Here is a 13501-nt window from a genome sequence, read left to right on the forward strand (position 1 = left end):
GTCTGTTTTTAAGAGGTACTGGAAGAGCTGAGAGATGGCTCAGTGGTCCTCTTGAAAAGGATCTACGTTCAGTTCACAGCTCCCATATGGTGCATCACAGCCATCGCTAACTCTAGTTCCAGGGGATTTGATGCCCTCTTCTGACTGCCACAGAACCAAGCATGCTGTGGTACATATACATACAATGCAGACAAAACATTCATATCCATGAAATGTCTTTTTAAATGTTGAGAGAAAGAAAGAAAAGGTATGCTGGAGCACAGCTGTAATTCCAGAACTCAAGAAAAAGACAAAGTTCACGGCCAGCCTGGGCTACACATCACTTCCAAACACTAAAGAAACTAAAGAGGAAAAAAGGGGAACAGGAAAAAAGGAAGGGAGAGGGAGGGAAGAAAAGCTGGTTAAGCACAGCAATGCAGCATATAAGCCCCACTCTTCTGTATCTAATACACCCACATCAAATCTGTTTCTGCAGTACGTTTTCCATTAATTCTCTGTCACTGAAATTTGGACACCCCTATTTTAGGTGGTAAATATTTTAAGTGCATATTTCTCAAAAATGCAATTAGAAAGTTAAAAGAAAACAGAGAGTCCACAGACACTGAATACAAAGAATCCATGCAATAATTTCCAAAAGGCTGTTGGACAATGACTCAGCAGTGAGATCTAAGCTATGTGAATGGAATGTTCTACATCTTCTGATTTGTTTCCCTATAACGCTTCAGTTTCATACATACTGTTACAATGCCAACCTTTTAAGACTATGAAAGGGACGGTATCTAAGTAACAAACAAACAAACAAAAACATTTTAAATAAACAGTAATGAGGACTTATTTGTATACATAAAGACTATAAGATCTTGAAAGGGTAAGAAAAAAGATAAAATTGTCTTTTTAATTTTAAACTTTAGAAAACCAAGTGACTTTACATAAGTTCTTCAGAGTCTGCATAACTAAAAAAATATATTCTCTCAGTGTCAACTCCCATGTACCAATTAAATTTAATGATAGAAATAAATAGTAATTTTTTTATACCAAAGAAAGTTTAAAACACAATTCTTAGCATCAGTCACCATGATCCAAACCAGATCATGGGATCTGTAATGTCAACCTGAACTCTGCCAGATAGCTATGTATCGTTATCAAGCCAAATTTTTTTTGCAAATATATTTCCACATCCCATGGACCAAGTCTGTTAAACTTTCAGTTGCTACTCCATATAGAGTTCACAAAACTCGGGCAAAAATAAAAAGTTTCTAAATATGCAATGACCAAGGTACACTGCCTGAAACATCTCATATCATATATAAACAAAACGCATCTGTCTCTTTTGAAAATAGATTTGCTTTCATCTTTAAAAATGGTAAAATTACATACATACCAAAGAATTGTTTTAAAATAAATGTATGGTTTATTACTAAATGTTTTACTTGTATATCTACTTTTAAGTCTATATACTCAGAGTGCATAAATTTTCTTGGGTAAAAAACAGATTACAAGTGGAAAAGCTTAAGAAGCCCTGTATGACCATGAGCATGAGAAATGCTTAACAACACTTTATGATGATGCAAATTTAATTATATCAATGTCTGTACTGGATAAAAGTAATTCTCAAGTGGAAGTGTTTAACTTTTTGAAAAGTCTATCATTTCATAAATGTTTATACAGGCTTCAGTTTCATTACTAAAATGCTTTCAAAAGCTACACTTGAAGCAGCAAATAAGCTCCTTAATAGCTCCACAATTTCAGTTTCTATTCTACCTGAGGAAACAAAAGGAAGATGGGTCAAAACATCCAAAAGCTTCATGTAGGAGGGCAGATGACAAAGACAGTGTGCCATGAAGAACTAGGTTAGAGAGAAACAATGGGACACAAAGTCTAGAGGCTCCAAATATTCTTTAGTGCCACAGAGCTACAAGAGATACTAGGATAGCCCAGTAGGTAAAACTTGCTTATATGAATTCCAAGACAAACAACTACCAGATCAAAGGTTTATAGATGTACAGCCATAGAATATATATTTACCAAACATTCCCTCAGAAAAGTATATATTCAAACTGAAATTCCATGGTGCAAAAGGTGAAACTACCCATTGCTGACAAACTATAAGCAACAATGAATTTATATAACAATGCAGATGTGAAAAACTATCTTAAATGTGCCATTAAAATTTACTGATTGCTACTCTAAGTGCATTATCTTTGTGTAACATTATAGAGCCCGCTGTAATTGATATGCAATCACATAATAGCAATACAACATGATATGCATAAAAAGAATAAGAAATAAGGGTAAACAAGAAAGAAGAATGAAAAATCTTAATAGTCACATGTGCAGAGAGGTGACAAAAGATAGTATACATTATTAGAAAAAAGACAAGAAAAACACTTGACTAGGAAATCAGATCCAAACTATAGTAGATGCCTTTTTATAGGATGGCTAGTTGGAGTGCTACAAAAGTTATACTTATGTCATACTTTTACACTGTAAAAAATTAATTTTAATATTATGACACAGGCTTATTTACCAATATTTTTATTGAAAGCCAAGTCTGTAAAATATGAATGTGCAAAGTCAGAGTCTATACAGAATCTCTGCATAAACCATGAGTAATCCATGTCCATTTAATTTTATCTAATAAAAACTTTATCTCATTAAATAATTTGAATACAGAATCCTTCTCAGTATCTGCCCCACTTCGCCTGAGTCATTCTCCCTGCCCTTGAGTATTTTATTTATAATAGTTTCACTAAATCAAAACAATTATTTATAAACAATCTCATAATGGAGCTTTTCCCTGATTTTAAAATTTCGCTAAATGTAAAAAGGTTTTATATTGTAATATCAACAATTTATAAGACATTAAGAAGTAAGGTAATTACATTAACAAGAACAGATTGCCAGATTTGGGGATTAACTTCACAGATTTTTGCTGGGCTTTCAATACTGATACACAATCAGTGCACACAAGCATCAGTTAAAAGGACTGGAGAGATCTGGGGGATCAATCACTTCTGTGAACCTCGCAAGTTTGTTTGTTTGTTTTTAAACAAAACACTCCACGTAGCTTATAAAATTAATTATTTAGGATATGTACAGAACTTGACTTAAGAAAACAATGCAAAATCATTTTCTCTGTAAGTTAATTTCAGTATGTTTCTTTGGAAGGCTCAAAAAAAGTGTGTGGTGTTTAGGGATGGGAGGGAAAAGTGAGATGAATATGCTCAAGATGGTCTATAGTCCTGTGAATATAATCACGATACACTGTGTACATGATAACTTCCAAAGAATAGGTAAAACATACTCCTTTAAAATGTCTAATTATATGCATCTGGCACATGATTTTAAATGTCTGTAGCAAAGTTCATATTGTTTAGCCTTACATGAATTCAAAACTTAACGTGCTGGAATATTATTCTAGTCACCTTACATCACAGAAAGCTGAGGGAAAGGGCTCTAAATTGTAAACGCTGGCGTAATTATGCTGTTTCTTCACTAACACCTAAAAGGTGGCTTCTCTAACGTGTCCACTTTGTAAAGAAGATTGTAAATCTTTGTCTTATAACAGTTTTATCATTCACTAGCATTACTAAATTTCTAATTGGTGACTCGTCTTATTTTTGTTAGTCAGACACAATTTCATTTATAGTGAGTTAAATTCATAATCAGACCTCTTCAATTATTAACCCAAGTCAAGACTAAAGAGAGAGAGAAAAACAACAACCTAAAATCTCCATACAAAACAGGCAAAAAAAAAATTAAAATCTATATAAAAGATAAAATATGCTGTGTGTGTGTGTGTGTGTGTGTGTGTGTGTGTGTGTGTGTGTGTGTGTGTAATATGTGTGCGTACTTGTGTCTTCCGCTACAGTTTCTGAGATAAAAATCTCACTAACCCTGGAGCTTGCCATTTTGGCTGACTAGTCATTGAGCCCAGAAGATCTGTCTCTACCTCTCCACAAAAAAGTGTCATACTCTCTACAATTGTGAATTTTTATAAGAACAGTGATTTAGCTTCTAGATGTAATGCTGCATGTCTGCAATCTCAGCACCTGACAGGCAGGGACAAGAGGAGCACTTCATATTCTAGGCCAGCATGACCAGCTGAGTGAGCTCCAGGCCTGCTTGGAAAAGAAAAGAGAAAAAAAATGAAGAAAAATTTATTAAAGCTGAAAATGTTCACAAATGCAGATGCTCAGGAGAATCATTCCCCACTGAACAGTATCCAATCTTGACTCTTGTTGACCTTTATTATTATACTGTATGAGAACAAAATGTGACTAAACTTGCTAAGTTGATGAAAGTCATGTTGGAAAAGTATTGTAATACCATGCAAAAAGCATTAAGCAAGAATACAGAAGAGTTTAACACTTAAAAGCTTCAGACTCACATGTTTAATCCAAACCTCAGGAAGCAAAGGCAGGCAGATCTCTGTGAATTTCAGGTCAGCCTGTTCTATTTAACAAGTTCCAGGCTAGCCAGGGACCCTATCTTTAAAACAAACAATTAAAAAAAAAACTATAGATAACTGACACAGATAACAAGTATGATTTTACAGTAATATAAATAATAAACAATTTAAAAACAAGCCTTCAGTCATACAAGATGGTATAGACCTATTTCCTTCTACTGTTGCCTACTAAATATAACTATGTAAAACTGAAAACAGATGAAAGGCACTAACACCTCTGAAAGTGGAAAGACAGAGATTTGCCGAGAATAAAATACTCATAGTTCTACATAGGGAGGCAATCCAGGTCTCACCTCAAACCAGACAAGAGAAACAGATGATGTGGGTGCATTCCTATTGACATTAGTAAGCAAGCCTAGCTGTCACTGGAGAGTGGGGATGCGTAGGAGATAGTAACAGGCAAAGAACACATTTTCTTTTTCTTCAGATCTGAGACAGCACTCCTACTCTTCCTCCTAACAAGAAACAATATGTAACCAAGGGCCCAGTTTCTTTTCTTTTGAGACAGAGTTTTTCAGTGTAACATGCCTATTTGTCCTGGAACTCACTCTGTAGACCAGGCTGGCCTCAAACTCAGAGCTCCACCTACTCTGACTCCCAAGTGCTAGAATCAAAGACATGTGCCACCATGTCTGGCTTGGAAGTGTTCTCTATTGGCAGGTGGATCCTACCAAAAAACAAAAAAACAACAACAAAAAACAACCTTGCTGGCAAAGTCTCTTTCCCCATTGGACAAATACTACCTTGTCTTCCAGGGGCACAATATGGTTGTCCCAAAGAAACTAATTCCAACTTTCAGCAGTTCCACAAAGCACTAGTTGAATCAAAATAGCACAGCAAAAACTAAAAAACTGAATTGTCATTAGAACAATAACCTGTGTCAATAGGTCTGGAGCTCCTTGTATATGAAACTGAAGTATAGTGACTATCTGTGAACATGAAAGGTGAATAAGACCCATCATTTCCTAACAGTCAAAACATCTAAGATCCAGTAGCTTTCTGAGAACAAGTTAAGAAAAATTACTACTTGAACAAGAAAAGACCATCGACTGAAAAGAATTACATGTTGAAATTATCTAAGATGGCATTCTTGGCAATAGAACTCAAGCCTACAGAACCCCCTGGGTTATCTGAGACCTTATAAACTAAAGGATAGCAAAGCATCAAATATTAAGAAATATTTATTTAAAATGTTGAATTGAAAAGCATATCATTCTTTTTTTTTTAAAGAAAAACTTTATTGAAGATCTTAAAGACAACTCCTACAAGACTGACTTTTCAATAAAACTGTAGCTACAAGATGCATCTATCATCTTAAAAGTATGCATTAGACACAAATACAAAAACCATGGAGAAAGCCACTATTCATCAACACTGAGCAAAGATAAAATGCCAAAGACCAATACAGGTGACTGGCAAAGGATGGGCTCTTTAAGCATCATTAAAAATAAAAATAAAAAAAAGCACAGATGGATGACTGTTTAGCTGTATACAGTGAACCTTTGGCATTAGGAATCAGAACATTAACGTATTATAAAAGTGTGCAGTGTTAAAGGAACAGAACCACCAACATACAAAAGCAGCTTTGTCAAACAGGCACTAACATACTCTGTAGCACGTCTTTCTGATGTCCATCACTGAATACACTGGTAGAGACTTTAAAATGAACAAAGAAGTTTTAAAGAAAGCAGTGCCTCCTTTATTTTTTTTTTTTAAGTCAAACAGAAAATAAACACCAGCTCTGTTATACACTAAGGTCTTCAAAGTACATCATTTGAACAAGACAAGGCCTCAGAGTCAAATTTTTACAGAGATTACAGAGTAGAGAAAGCCTGCCTCTCCCAGGGCTTTCCGGTGGTACTCAGTAGGAGCCTCTTCTTCAACACTGGCACTGAACAAAGCTGCAGAATTCTTTGCCAGGTAGTTAAGGAAATGAAATCATGAGGATAGCTCCGTAATAAGACAAGACTCTTCTCATCTGGAGGTGTAGAAGCTAATGTAGTTCTAACATGCACAAATACACACACAAATGCACAAATGTGGCACTCCATACACCTGGGATTTGGAAGCATAAGAATTTCTGCATATGCAGTCTCACATCTGTGGGGTAGCTGAGTGCCCAGCACTGCACTGAAGTACTCCTTTTTATTCCTGCTGCAAGCTCATTAACAGAACGCTCTTTTATTATGTGTTCCCTACAGAGTTCTTAAAGTTTCCATAACCCTCCAAAATGGAATCCACATTCTTCTTGGAAGGAAGATTAAATAGTTGCTTTTGTCTGGTGATCAAGTCTTCGTCATAGGTTTTAGTTCCTCAGGAATCTTTCCTTAGCTCTGCTTATGAATGTTTCTTCAGTCTCTACTGTAGGACTTTCTTCCTAGGAGGCTGAGGTATCTCACTGGTACTTGTCACCATTGTCATCTCAGCATGTTTTCTGCTTGTTCCTTTTTTTTTTTTTTTCCCCACATCAACCTTCTCATTACAAACCCGTTTTCTCCTTTCCTGGAGCAGCCCCTCTCATCTTGCCTCCTTCATATTGTTCCTGATTGGCTTTTGGCATTTTCGTTGTTTGTGCAAACTGGTGTCCATCCATGTATTTGAGCATTCTGCTTTCCAGAACCCTGAGTTTTTATTTCAACCGCTGTAATGGATAAGGTATTCACTTGTTTGTTCTTGACAGCAGTGTTTACACACTCTGCTTCACAGAGAAAAGGTCCATGAAAGCACAACATTCGCTTACCCTCCTGGACTTCAGTGCCATTTATAATGCTGCTTCTTCCTTCTTCTTCCATGCCTACTCTCACCACACCCCAGCAAGTCACTGTTTTACTTAGTAAGCTAAAAAACCGTCTTTGTTAGCTTATTAGTAACATTTTCTAAAAAAAGACAACTTTAGAGACTGGAATCACTACCACTGACAGCTATCATATGTATTTTGAGTGGTTTGTTATGCATTATTCTGTATAAAGTCTTCACTAACATCCAGCATGTCTACAGCACTTAAAGCATCACACTATAACGGAGTGGCAACAGACCATGCCTTTCTTCTTAAAAAAGCCTGGATCTGGGAATAAAACCCACAAATGCTGACAGCAACTCCTATGTTCTAACCACCAGATACCACTTTTCTCCAGAACAACAAACCACATACATGGCATTCAAAACACCCTTTACTTTTACCAACATTATGATTATATTTCATACTAAGTTATGATTGAATTGGTATCCTTTCAGTTTCAAATTATTTTGATACTCTGGTGACAACATCTAGAAACATAAATAGAACATAGGATTTCTACTTTGTAAAAACAGCTTTTTAGGATATCTCAATGTGAGTTTCACATGAGAATGATAGGAAAATGCCTGTGGTTTACTGACTAAAGCTCAGCCACTAAGGACCTGTGTACTTGTATGGATATGGTTTCATAATCACACATTCAGAGCCATTACTCATTCTTCTCTTTGCTTCTTCATGAAAAAAAAACTGGTGTGAGCATGAGAAAGCAACTAAAAATTGCCTCAAGAAAATGAAAATATGACTATCATCTTAGAAATGTAGACAAATCTCCTTATTCTTTGTAATCAAACTATCAGAAGATAATACAGAATAAACAAAGTTATCTATATTTATATTTTTAGTACAGGTCTAGGAAATTACTAATTACTAAAAGAATTTGATTAAAACTAGATATATTCTTTAAGAAGGGAAATTGTGGGGCTGAAGATATGGCTCTGTTAAAGGCACCTGTTCCTCTTCCAGAGGACCTGGGCTCAATTCCCATCACCCACACAGTGGCTTACCTCTATCCATAACTCCAGCTGCAAGGCATCCAACACCCTCTCCTGGCTTCCATAGGTACCAGGTATTTATGTGAAGCACATACATACATGTAGGCAAAACACTCATCAAGCACATAAATTTAAAATCTTAAAAAAAACAAAACAAAACAAAACAAAAAACACTTTAGCCAGGCGGTGATGGCACACGCTTTTAATCTCAGCACTGGGAGGCAGAGGCAGGTGGATCTCTGTGAGATCGAGGCCAGCCTGGTTTACAAAGCGAGTCCAGGACAGCCAAGGCAACACATAGAAACCCTGTCTCAAGGGGAAAAACTTTAAAAAGGTGAACTGTGTAGTGTGTGAATTATATCTCAGTAAGTCTATTAGAAAAAAATAAGATATATGCACATACAAATACTTATTGAATATGTGGACATAAAACAGGAATAAAAATTACCAATACTATTTATATGCTTAGATAGTAATTAAAAATCAAATTGACTTAGGGTCTCAAAACACCAAATCATTTTTACGAAACAAATGTACTTGTATGTAAAATATGAGGATAAATCCTCAAGAGAAATGAAAATTTATGTAAAAATAAAAATCAGTTTGTGGGGGCTGGAGAGATGGCTCAGCAGTTAAGAACACGGACTGCTCTTCCAGAGGTCCTGAGTTCAACTCCCAGCAACTACATCGTGGCTCACAACCATCTATAATGTAATCTGATACTCTCCTCTGGCCTACAGATGTACATGCAGGCAGAGCACTGTATAGGTAATAAATAAATAAATAAATATTTTCTTAAAGAATCAGTTTGCGAATGTCCATTTAACAGCGTAACTACTAACAGTAACAATGTAGAAACAAACCAAATATCTATCAACTGCTGAATGCTACCATAAAACAGCCTATGAGTCTATAGGATAGAATATTATTTGATCATAAAAATAAATGAAATACTGGCAGATTCTACAACATGATTAACAGTGAAAGCATCATGCTACATGACAGAGACAAAACATATTAACTCCACTTAAAAAAAATCTATAGCCAAGTCTATAGACTCTACAGAGTCTAGAAAAGTATTTACTGTCTATGTTTGGAAGGTGGGAAATTTGTGAGACAATGGGGAGTAACTGCTAACAAATCCAGTTTCATTTTATGTAATGAAAATATTCTAAAGTTGTGGTGTGATTATAGAAAGCTGTAAACAAACATGTACAAAATGACAAGTATTATTCTATACAATTTAACTTATGTGAAGTGCCGACAGCTCAAACTCATGGAGACAGAGAGCAGGGTGACAGTTACCAGGACTGGGAGAGGGGACAGTGGGGAAGTAGAGCTTAATGGACACAGTTTTAGTTGAAGATGATGGTAATGGTTGTTCAAGTAAATGCCATTGAATTATATGCTTAAAATGGTTAAGACAGCCCAATTTTTGTGTGTATATATCACCACAATTTAAAAAAGCAACAACTATTCTTTAAAAAGGTGAATTGTGCAACAGCCCTCCCTCCCAAGCACCTTCTCTTCATCAGTGCTGTGTTGGTTTAGAGATAAGAAGCAATCAGTATTAATGAAATTGATACTTCAACTGCAGGGGGCCTAAGGTCCGGGTTTCAGCTTTCACCACCTAGTAACACCTATTCGCTTGATCAACCTCACAGCAACACTGACTTAGATGCCACTGTCCCCATTCTAAACACTGCAGACAACATGGAGGAACAGGGTAGGTAAGTGGCTGCCCAGGCCCCATTACCTAAAGGGCAGAGAAAGGGTGCTGCACTTTACCACCCAAGCCCAAGACTAGATTTATTTATTTTATTTTATTTTTTAAGTTTTTCGATACAGGGTTTTTCTAACAGCTCTAGCTGTCCTAGAACTCACTCTGTAGACCAGGCTGGCCTGAACTCACAGAAATCTGCCTGCTTCTGCCTCCCAAGTGCTGGAATTAAAGGTGTGTGCCACCACCGTCTGGCTCACCCAAGACTAGATTTGTAGAGCAAATTTAGGCTCACAGAAAAAACTGAGGGGAAGACACAGAGATTTCCCATAGGCCCTTCTGTCAATAAGGCTACTTAATAAGTATAAATAATACATAATACATGAATAGACATGTTTATAAAAGTTAGACTAGTAAAGGTGTCGCCTCTATGGGTAAATTCTCAGTCTGTGAGGCCCTGCTATAGACTCGGGTTAGCACAGCATGAGTCACCAGATGTGCCAAGCCAGGCCAGCAGTCTTGACATGTTCACTACCCTGACACAACACTCCTAGCCTGAGGCATTTCATCTCTTCCTGTGATTTCCATGTTCATGAGCTGATCATTCCAAATGTGTATCCTCACATGAAAAATCACACTTGTTCCTGAACTCTTTATTTATGACTACCTATTAGATATATGCTCTAAGGGAAAGGCTCTCAAACATAGTGAATATTGGGAGATACTACTTCCTAAGTCTACCATCAAAACAGTGAATGAAGCTCTGAGGTTTCACTTCCTTGACTTTAAAATGAGAATAACACTGATTACCACACAGAAGTCTCAGCAGATTCAGTCAGGTAAGTGCTTATAGGGCACCCATACAAACATTTCTAAATGCGTGCTCACTCTCTTCCGCCATGAACTGCTCTTTATTTTGATCTTAAAGGCATCGTATTTTCCTACTCTATAAACTCACTATTTTCATTTTGTTTCCTGTATTACTCCTCAAATTCTGCCAACTTGCCTCAGAAATACCTTTTCACTTGTACCTCTGACCTCATTTATCATAGGCACTGTTTTAAATTTAGGCTTTTATCAGGTCTTGCTTAAAACCCAAGACAAGTTAATTTTCTCTATTTAACAGTGGTCCTGGGGACTGACTGTTGCCCCATATTTGATGAACTCCGGTGCCCCATATTTGATGACCTCCCTTTGGTGGGGAAGCCTGGTGGCACTCAAAGAAAGAATAAGCAGGCTACCAAGATGAGACTTACAGCCTATGACCATACAGTGGAGGAGGAGGTCCCTCTCGGTCTTAGACCTAGGGGAGAGGAATAGGGTGAAAGAGAGAGGGAGGGAGGGAGGAATGGGAGGATACAAGTGATGGGATAACAATTGAGTTGTAATCTGAATAAATTAATTAAAAAAAAAAAAAACAGTGGTCCACCATTTATACACACAAAAGCAGGATTAATTTAGCCTTTAATAAAATCCTTGTTATCGGTGAATCCACAAGCTTTGGCTTGGTATTATCATAGGACCAAATCCCCACTTCCTTGCCAACAACACTTGCCTATACCCTCCCACCTTCTGCTTTTTCACTTTATGAACTAACTTCTGCAAATGGGTTTCAATCTTTCGCACTGTTCTCTCTGCTGGAATATCTTTACTCCTTTTGTTAACCTGGAAGCTTCTTAATACTTCAAATCAATTTAAAGCTAAATCTTTTTGTTGTTGTTATTCAAAACAGGGTTTCTCTGTGTAGCCTTGGCTGTCCTGGACCCATTTTGTAGACCAGGCTGCCCTCGAACTCACAGTAATCCATCTGCCTCTGTCTACCCAAATGCTGTGATTACAGGTGTGCACCACCACACCCAGCTTAAACCCAAATCTTATTGAGCATTGTTATTTGCTTAGTAGCTCTATTTCTTTACTATTAAAAACTCCTATTACAGTGGTTTTCAACCTTCCTAACATTGTGACCCTTTATTATATAGTTCCTCATGTTGTGGTGACCACCCCCCATATAAAAAAACATTTCCACTGCCATTTTATAACTAATTTTGTTACTGTTATGAATTCTAAAGTAAATATTACAATGTATTTTCCACCAGTCTTAGGTGACTCAGGAAAGAATCATTCAAACCCCAAGGGCACTGTGACTCATGGGATGAGAGACGCTGTCCTAGAATGTCCCTAATGGGCTGTATTAATTTGTGTCATCCCCAGTCTTCAGTGAGGAAGGAAAAGAAGGGATCCAATGAGAATGAAGGGAACAAGTTACATCTAAAATTAGTGGCTAACATAAAATTCCACTTATTTAGTATTTCACATAACACATTTCAATTTTTAACCAGTAAAATTACACTGCCAATCATAGCATATAAAATGAAAATGTTTCCTGTATTGTTTTATTTTTTCAATATCACTGAGAAGCCATAAGCTATGGAAAACAAGAAATTTTAACTACTCACCTATGTGGGGTTGAAAAGCGAAGGAATGATTAAAGTTCCAACTTCCACTGAACAAACTATTTCATAGCTGGAGTATAACTCAGTGGTATGCTGCCTGCCAAGCATGTGTGAAAAGAGAATTTGATATCTAACATCTCATTAAAAAATTGGGGTGGGGGCAGAATTTGGTTGATGAGTAATTTGGGGTTGTTACTGGAAACTCCACTGGTTTTCAGTGAACAGCTTAGAACTAAAAGAAAACAAAATCTATTTTGGCAACTGAATAAAAAAACTAAATTGAGAGGCAGGTATAAATTTATGTTATCATACCCAGAACAACAACTAAGATTTGAAATAAGTTTTACTCAAAACTAGAAGGTAAAATTAACAGGTAATATACACGGCCTAAAAAAGCTATGGTGTCCAAGCAGTGGGGGTAAGGATAGATTTTCTACAACTTTTTCACTCAACTGAGTAGTTTTAGAATGGGAGCTTTAGGATGATGCATCACATGCCTGGTAGAATAACTTCTGCTAATCTGAGAGTTTGACAATCTCCAACTCAAGTTTCCAGAAAATGAACATGAGAAAAGTATTGTCTATTTGGAAGAATAGATAAACACCAAGTAATTCTTGAGGAAATGCACTATATATTTTAAGTAAAAGAATAACTTTGCTAGGACGTGTGTGTGTGTGTGTGTGTGTGTGTGTGTGTGTGTGTGTTGTGTATAAAGTCATGCTACTTGGGATAGAGGACAATGCTCCATGCAAAAACCACAGTTTCTACGAAAAACCCCAGTACCAGTCAGACTCGTCCAAATGACTCCCAAAACAACACCAGCTACTGCTGTTACTCTTGGTTGCCTCTCAGGGGTTGAAGGTAAATCCCAAGATACTGCACATTTAGGATACAGAATTCAGATTATTCAATCAGATCTAAACTCAAAGTTTCTTTCCTGTGATTTAGCTTCCATCATACCAGAAAGTACTATGTAAGCTGCCAAGGGAGGACGCAATTAAGAGTCCTACCTAGCTGTGTGTGATACAACAATGACCAACCACCACAGCAAGGTACTGTAAAGGTGCA

At 36.8% G+C, this 13501-nt stretch overlaps 1 protein-coding gene and 1 pseudogene across 2 annotated transcripts in view; both read right to left on the reverse strand.

Annotated features, from left to right (window-relative positions):
* Window positions 1-13501, reverse strand: part of Rasal2 (RAS protein activator like 2) — a 252552-nt gene that overhangs the window by 157631 nt on the left and 81420 nt on the right. The window lies entirely within an intron of this gene.
* LOC127190568 (mortality factor 4-like protein 1) lies at window positions 5946-6923 on the reverse strand (annotated as a pseudogene).

This window comes from Acomys russatus, chromosome 6 (assembly GCF_903995435.1).
Source record: "Acomys russatus chromosome 6, mAcoRus1.1, whole genome shotgun sequence".
In the NCBI taxonomy this organism is placed as follows: domain Eukaryota; kingdom Metazoa; phylum Chordata; class Mammalia; order Rodentia; family Muridae; genus Acomys; species Acomys russatus.